Here is an 8,328-nt window from a genome sequence, read left to right on the forward strand (position 1 = left end):
TGTGATCTTAATTGTATTTACAATATACATGTCTGTGTTCTTGAATAGAGTTAATAGCAATATATAGTAGGTATACATTAATATGTCTGTCTGATATAAAAATATGTAGTAGGTATACATTTTATAGCAATATATAGTAGGTATACATTTTATAGTGTGTGTGTGGGGGTGGGGGGGGGGGGGGATCTTATATGTAGGTATACATTAATATGTCTGCATTTTTGAAAAAAAAAAAGTTTTGTCACGGACAGTTAATCAATTTAAGAATTTTTAAATATTTTGACTTTTCTGTTAATATGATTGGTTCAATATGTATTCATCATATTGTCATTGCATGATGATTTGCATCATCATAAATTAATTAAAATTGATAAAAGAGATAATATTTTTTCTTTGGTATTTCTTTAAAAGGATAAAAATATGGATAACACTTACTGTGATTCATATTATCGACCATGGTTGTAAACAAACTCAGCTACTTCACTAATGTTAACTCAACTTTAGTTATTGATATGCCAAGAAAGTGACAAAGTATGTTAATTTAGTTGTCGTCTCGATATTAAGTGATGATTTTTAATGTTGGAATTGATGATGATGATTTCTAGATGAGTGTAAAACCCAATAAATAAAATACAAATCACATGTTACGTTATCGCTGAAAACTAGGTTGAACCTATAAAATTTTACTTATTTTTAATAGCTGCAATTGTTAATACATTAAATATGAACATACATGCAAAATTAATGTCAATAAATCAATTTAAAAAGTTATTCATGTTGCATTAATTTATGAATCTCTAAATGTTTGATCTAAATGTTTGATGTAGCATGAAATTCTTATTTATTAGCTTGAACTGCTTACATGAGATTATATGTTATTTGTAAGCCCTTAAACTTGTGCATGATTTGATTTATACAATTTCTTTTACTTTTAAAATTTGATGGGTCTTGCATATCAAATGAAAGAAAAGAGCCACAAAAAATGGGAACAGTTGGTTTAAGCTAAGTCAAGCCCCCTTAACTTTCTATGCATGAACTTTTGAACAACCCAGGTTATGGGCATCTTGATAGAACAGAACACATTCTTTTTCTTTTAAGAGGCATTTCAAGAAAACCATAGATGCCTACAGACGAATTGTAAAAACCAGAAGGCTAAATGGCAGATCCGCAACATATTGCAATTTGAAAGAGAATTCGGGGGATGTGTCACCCAAATTGCTCGCCAATTTCAGAAATAGAGAAAGGAACTAGCTGAGAATTGAGCCAAAAAACATAACCATCCAAGAAAATCACAATTGATGGACACATGAAAACAACTGCCTCTTCATTAACCATAATGACAGGCAACACCATATTTACAAACACCCTAGAATCCAGCCCCCTCCCACCACTGCAATTCACATGAAATTGACACAAAAAGCATTATCATTGCAGACATCGCACATCCTAATCTCCTACCATTTCATTTCATTTCGTCAATGAAATTGTCCACGCACCAGAACTCTAGGCCTCGAAAATAGAGACGAGTCGACTAAGTCCACAATACCCATTATGTCCGAAGCAGTTTTATTTTTGGTTCTTCGAGACCATCCAAACTTGAAAGTGAACACCCTTAAAACAGATATTAAAACTAAGCTTTTTAAATTTTGGTGCTATTATTTAACTCCAATCTCAAGGATGCTGAGAGGAAGCTGATGACAACACAAAATATATGAGTTTTCAGCCCCGGTGCCCAGCTTTATGGGACACAAAGGACAGTTTAACTCAAATATGGCAACTCCAAGTAGGTTATCTTCAATATCAAGGACTTGGAACCACTGCTGCTCAAAATATGGACAGATCATCATCGGCTATAAAAATTAGAATTGGTCAACTAAACAATATCTAACGAAAAATAACTTCAGCAATGTTGGAGTAACAGAGAACTTAAGAAGGAAAAATGACCACGACATTTAGTGGTAGATTATCCACCATCCGTGAATGTCTTCTTTACCTTTCAAATAACATTACAATCACAGAAGTGAATGGTAGATTATCCACCATTGACAGAAGTACTTGCAGACATCAAAGCAAGTACACGATAAAATTATTAATCTGCAATAACAAATAACATCATGTTTGTCATCTTAGGTTACTAAACATGACCTAAAGGCACAAGATATGCATTCAAAATTCAGTAACAAAATAATCAGAACTGAATTATCCAAATAATCGGCTTCAGCAAGGATCCAAACATGACCATAGGTGCCAGTGGCTGCTCCAAGTAGGTTCTCCTTGTAATCAAGGTCTTGGAACCGCTGGACCTCAAAAGTGGATCAATCATCACAAGCCACAACCATAAGCTGGACCAATAGATGCTATATAAGAGAACAATCTCCCAAGCACAAGCATTTTCAGAATAATGAATCACTAAAGAGTGCCATGATAAATTAAGTGGGGCTCGTTAAGCAATCCATCACATTAACCTCGAAACATCATACAAGTACAGACCAAGAGTTGACAATCCCACAAATACTTGATAATCTTAGCGCAGAATAAATGAATGCACTAGAAAGCATTTTTCTAATAGCACACAATGAAATCCCAAAACTGTTTAGCCCAGAAGTCAGGACACATTATAAATAAAGAGCCAAAAGTCGCTCATTTCAAGCACTCAGGGCAACTTACAAATAAATTATGTAAAACCAAACGTCACCCTACATCTATTCACATATTAACAAAAAATATTATGGCCCACAAACAGATCAAACTCGCCAAACATTTCCAGCTCAGACCAAATCTTAAGAACATACTTCACTCATGAAACATATAATTTAATAGGCATAAAAAAAAATAGATGCCCAAAGTGATAGCTGCAATTCCAGACATTCAGAAAGGAAGGAACAACTTATATACAAGACACATGGCTCAGTTATTGATCAGCTGGTCAATCATAAATTTTCTGAAGCAGAACTGACATTTAAAGCTGTCAAGTAATCTTCATTGCCAAATTATGCACCACAATAAACAACACTTGGTGCTGTCAACAAATCTAATAAGGTTAGTGGCGTAAACAGTAGCCATGTAGCATGAATAGAAAACAAAGGCATCATATCAATAATCATAAAACTTAAAATATGCAAATAATAACTACAAAGCATGAATGTGACATCAGAAACTTTTATAAAACGCAGAAACATACATGCAAATGGATGAACATGAGCATACATTCACAACTGCCACAAAATTCACATCACTAAATGGCAGCTGCAATAATTTTGTCTAAATAAACAAAAGGCATGCATATCATAGACCCAACCAGAAAAGTATTATATGGTGCATAACTTGGCTCATATTAAGAAATTCAACCATTAAATTTTTATACTTCATAGTTTACACTCAGAAGCGCCGTTAAGTTTGAATCATTGCCAACATCAACTATGCCCACACACCAACAATTGCAACAGGGAAAGTAAAGAATAAGATATTATGATTTTCCAATGAAAACATCAATCACAACACCAAAAAGGAAAAAACGATGAAATTTGAGATATAACCCGGGACAACTGTTTGGTGAAAGTTGACCAAATGGAAAAATATTCAGCTACAATTGTTAGAGCAACTGAGGCGCAGCAGCAGAGCTAGTCACATATTCTCATTTTATACTATATCTATCACTTCAACACCCTAACCAAATCCAGGCATACAAAAATATCTTTATGATCTCTTAAGACAACTTGATTGATAAATCCCTAACCACAAATCGCTGCAACAAAAGGCACGAGTTGACAAAAATTACTATTAGAATAGAACCTGAAAAAGACTTTTTTCAAGAACACCATATCGTAGACCCAGAATCATATAACTTCAGACGCCACAGTCACCAACCTTGATGCATTGTTGTAACCAAGATCGACTGACACTGCAATCCAAAACCCCAGAAAAAGAAGCAACTTTATAACGGTAAAAAAAGGTCGACTTAGACCTATAATCCTTTGGCAAATCATTGAATCTAATGATAAATACAAGAAATTTAAATAAATTTATCTAAATATTCAGATATATTAGATCGCTGAAATTTAAAACAAAAAAATATATAAAAGAAAAGGAAGCCCAGAACATCAACCCAAATCTGATGAGAGTGAAATACTTGAGCTACCAATACCTTTTTATCCATTTATTCATCTGTAGCCATCGGAAAAAAATGAAGAAATACTATTCACACTCGAGAAAAATATGTATTCACCAAAAATCAACCAACGCAGAATCAAACCAAGTAAACAAGGAGATATTGGAAGATATTACGGTCAGAAATTCACAAAAATAAACTCCCTTAACCTCTCCAAACGATGACTGGTCTCCGCAGTCTTTCATGAAAATTATAAGTAAAAGGAACGAAATGTGGGCGCATCTTTGACACAGCTTAGCCGTGGAAGAAAAGTGTACAGGATCGGCTAAACTGCGAAACTCGGCACCCGATTGATCTAGCACGGAGCAATAGGACTTACTTCCTAAAATTATAATGAACGTGCGATCACCACCGAATCTAAATGACGAACCCACACAGAAACGCATCAAACACAAGAAAAAAAGCGAAGAAAACAACTAATTTTAGGGATCACAGATGAGATATTCCTCTCAAAAGAACACAAAAAATCAGAGAAGTTCCCAAATTTTCCATGGTTTCACGGCAATGATTAGGATCTAATTGGAGAAGAATTCTAGGGTAAGGGTTTTCCTAATAGGCCATAGTGGGGAGATTATATGGTTTCTAGGGTTTACTCTACTCTCCCACTTTCGAAAGATTTTTCTAAGGTTTAGGGTTTCAGGGAGAAGGAAACACTAACCATAGAAAAGAAAACAAGAAGAAAGGCAAAGGGAAAGGGCATATTTATAGGTGCGCTTAAACCCTAGACCCTCTAGAAAAATTGCACAAAGCCCATTTGTGTTATGATAAAATTACGAAAATAGTACCGCATGGATCGCGAATAGTTTATACTTGGGTCTTGGGGTCCAATGGATCGGATCCGTAGGATCGCTGATCTCAATCTGATACATTTTTCTCTGATGTGGGTTGTAAAAATAGAGTGCGAGTGTGCACCTAGGTTGGATTTGAACCTGTGCGAACAAAGCTTTTTTAAAATTTGAACGTGTTTGATGTTTTCTGTTGGATCGCCATTCAGATCATTACCTAATCCAATTGTTTGCAGTTTTTACTAGGGCTGGGAAATGAGACCAGCAGCTCAGCGACTCGTGAAAAGCATCACTCTGCTCGTAAATTGGGCTCGGCAAGCCAAGCTAGGAGCCAGGTATACAAGTCGAGTACGAACATGGAAAGCTTAGCTTGGTCGGCTCGTATGGGTCAATTTTTATATATTATATATATATTATATTATATAGGTTTTATTCATGCAAAAAAAACTCTATTTTTTTTTTCTTAGACAATGATTGATACAGCTTGTTATCAGCTCAAAGAGTGGTATATACTAAATTAGCTGAGCCTGATTCAACTCGTTTACTAGCCCTATTTTTACACATAAACCTTGATAATTTGTTGTAAAATTCAGATCTAGAGTCAATTCTTCCACATGAGGCCTGGTTTAGATTCAAACTCAATGTCAAACTTATTAGCTTAATTTTTTTTTATTTGGATTTAAGATGATCTGAACTTATCTGCCTCCTTTGCCATGTGCAGGAAGTCACATGTTCGGGTTAGACCAGAAAGTCCATATGAGCATAGTTTAAAAACTCGCCAGGTTGACCCAATGACTCGGTTACTCGACCCGAATTGCCCAGTCATTGAGTCCAAAAACAGGTGTGACCCGGTTGTAACAAAACTCGGCCGAGGTTGAGCCATGAGAGTCATGCATATATATATATATATATATATATATATATATATATATATATATATATATATATATATATATATATATATATATATATATATATATATATATATATATATATATATATATATATATGCAATATAATATAAATATGTATATTTTATATAAAAATATGATTATACATGTATTAATAAAATTATACATTAAATATATTATAAAAATATCATATAATATATATTATATATAATATATTATATAAAATATAAAGTTAGCATAACCCGACCAAGTCACCGAATTGACCCAGCCGAGTCACTAAAGGATGAGTCAAGTGACGAGTCACCTGGTTTTAAAACACTGCATTAGAGGCTCCCAACAAGCTGAATGAATTTATACTAACAATTATATTATAACCTTGGAGTTTTACACCACACGATGACCATAGGTATGGAAGGTTGAGCTAGTGTCACCAGGTCTTCATGTCGGGTGAAGATTCTTCCAGTCATAAATAAGAAAAGCTCATAGGTTATTTAAAAAAAAAAGCTGTGTAGCTGCTAGGGCCGGGAGATGAAATGAGACGCTCATGGGTTGGCTTAGGTTCAGCTCACAAAGGACTTGTTCGAACTCATGAAATAAACTCGGCAAGCTAAACATGAAAAATGAATGTTGGACTAGTGTAAATTGATTAACTAGTAATAAATATATTTTATTTTCTATAGTTCAAGTTTAGAGTTCAAATATTGTTGCTTACAACTTTGAAATAGAGACTGAGCTTGGCTCAATAAATGTATAGTGTGAATTCTATTATTTTCATTTTTAAAAATCATATTTTTTTATAGCAGCTCATTTAGCTTGAGCAGAGATTGAACACCCTTTATTTGGTTTGTTTGCCCATTTACCAGCCCTAGCAACTGCTGCTGTCACGTTTAAGTTAAAAGTTTCACTTAACTGACCCCTTCATCCCATGTTCAATTCCACACGATGTACAAGCTCAGCTCGGCCAAGTAACCTGGTATACTGGCACAACTCGAGCTCGGCTTGAGCTTGAACCACAGGTGTTCAGAATCGAGCTCCTCTTGGTTCGTTAGCCTCGTTCAGGCACACTGCAACATGATGTTGGCAGCTGATTAGTGAAGGTTCAATGTTTTAGAGGGAAAAAAATGAGATCTATAGAAGCAACACTAAAAAGATTTGCACAAAGAAGAAGAAGCTAGGATGGGTAGGGAGAAAAAAGGAGATATCTCATATCCTCCGCTTGAAGACTAGCGCTCCATTTGGAAATCACAGTTCTTGGTGCCAAGATGGACGTCGGTGGCGAGCATCATCGGGATGTCTACCTCCTGCGACAGACTCATCTTCGTCAGCGACAATGTCATAGAATACCACAAAGAAAGAGAGAGATCAGGAAACCCAGAAGCTCTGAGAAGAAGATTTCTCTTCTTCTTTCTCTTAAACAGCCTCTCTCTTAGGAGCACTCCAGCTATCACACAAGCCCCACCCCTACTTGTGGTTGTAAACGCTAGGTGAGATTGCTTATCTGTCTTCACCTGTATGAAGAAAAGATGCAGTGTGCAGTGGCATACCTAAGCACCTGAATGCAACTAGAACGACACCTGAGAGAGGGAGAGTCTAGTGGTGGAGCTTGAAGGTATGCCTTTTTATTTGTTGGCTTTGCTACAATGCTTCAACCACAGGAGGTGGTTGTAATGTGGTGGAGCTCACCGAACCTCAATTCCGGTGAGGACCATTGCCTTCCCTGCAAGCCAACCCAACTAGAGGTGGAGCTCGAGCAGGAATTCCAGTAATGTTTTTTTTAATGCTTCAACTCCAGTAATGACAGCCAGGGGGGAGCCCGCCGGAGGGACACCACCAGCGAGCTCCACCATCCCTCATCTGTTTCGGTTTATCTTTGTGTTTTTTGTGCTGCATCCACGCAATTGACTGGTATCAGCCTAGCAAGGGGTCCGGCGAGCTCCACCACCTGCTCTGTGATCCAACAAGGGGCACCTTCCCCGTTTCCCTTTGTCTTTTTTTTTTTTCAGTTGCAGCCACCCGGAGGAATGGTAGTCGGGAGGGAGCTTGCCGGAGATGGCAGTCCGATGAGCTCCACCTCGCCACAACGGCAACCCAAAAACTGAATCTCATACAAACAAAATTCCTTTCCTCACACTAAACAAACATGGGAATTGGAATTACACGAGATTCCAAATCTCGTGATTTATTTTTATTTTTTAAAAACACAACCAAACATACCGTAAATCACCTTATCCACCTTGCGATTTTGAATCATAAAACTCTGAATCAAATGAGATGGACACATGCAATTTCAAATCAAATGAGACGCAAGCAAACACGTGTCTATCTCTATATGCTTACGCCTATACAAAATCAGTTCGTTCACGATCCGACCCAAAATAGCATGTAATAACATTATGGATTGGATCCCATGTGAACCCAAATCAGAACTCCTGATTTGCATCCTAGATGGGCCTCAATCTACCTG

General features: G+C 36.4%; 3 non-coding genes across 3 annotated transcripts; all 3 read right to left on the reverse strand.

The window, feature by feature from the left end:
• Window positions 1-1,642: 1,642 nt before the first annotated feature.
• On the reverse strand, window positions 1,643-1,744 carry LOC149844516 (small nucleolar RNA snoR97). The gene has a single exon (XR_016430688.1). It is a non-coding gene; the product is annotated as a small nucleolar RNA snoR97 (small nucleolar RNA).
• A 1,156-nt stretch (window positions 1,745-2,900) lies between these two features.
• Window positions 2,901-2,991, reverse strand: LOC149844517 (small nucleolar RNA Z223). The gene has a single exon (XR_016430697.1). It is a non-coding gene; the product is annotated as a small nucleolar RNA Z223 (small nucleolar RNA).
• A 334-nt stretch (window positions 2,992-3,325) lies between these two features.
• On the reverse strand, window positions 3,326-3,410 carry LOC149844518 (small nucleolar RNA U36a). The gene has a single exon (XR_016430682.1). It is a non-coding gene; the product is annotated as a small nucleolar RNA U36a (small nucleolar RNA).
• Window positions 3,411-8,328: the final 4,918 nt, after the last annotated feature.

The sequence above is a fragment of the Nuphar pumila genome, chromosome 2, assembly GCF_984573655.1.
Source record: "Nuphar pumila chromosome 2, dmNupPumi1.hap1.1, whole genome shotgun sequence".
Taxonomy (NCBI): Eukaryota; Viridiplantae; Streptophyta; class Magnoliopsida; order Nymphaeales; family Nymphaeaceae; genus Nuphar; species Nuphar pumila.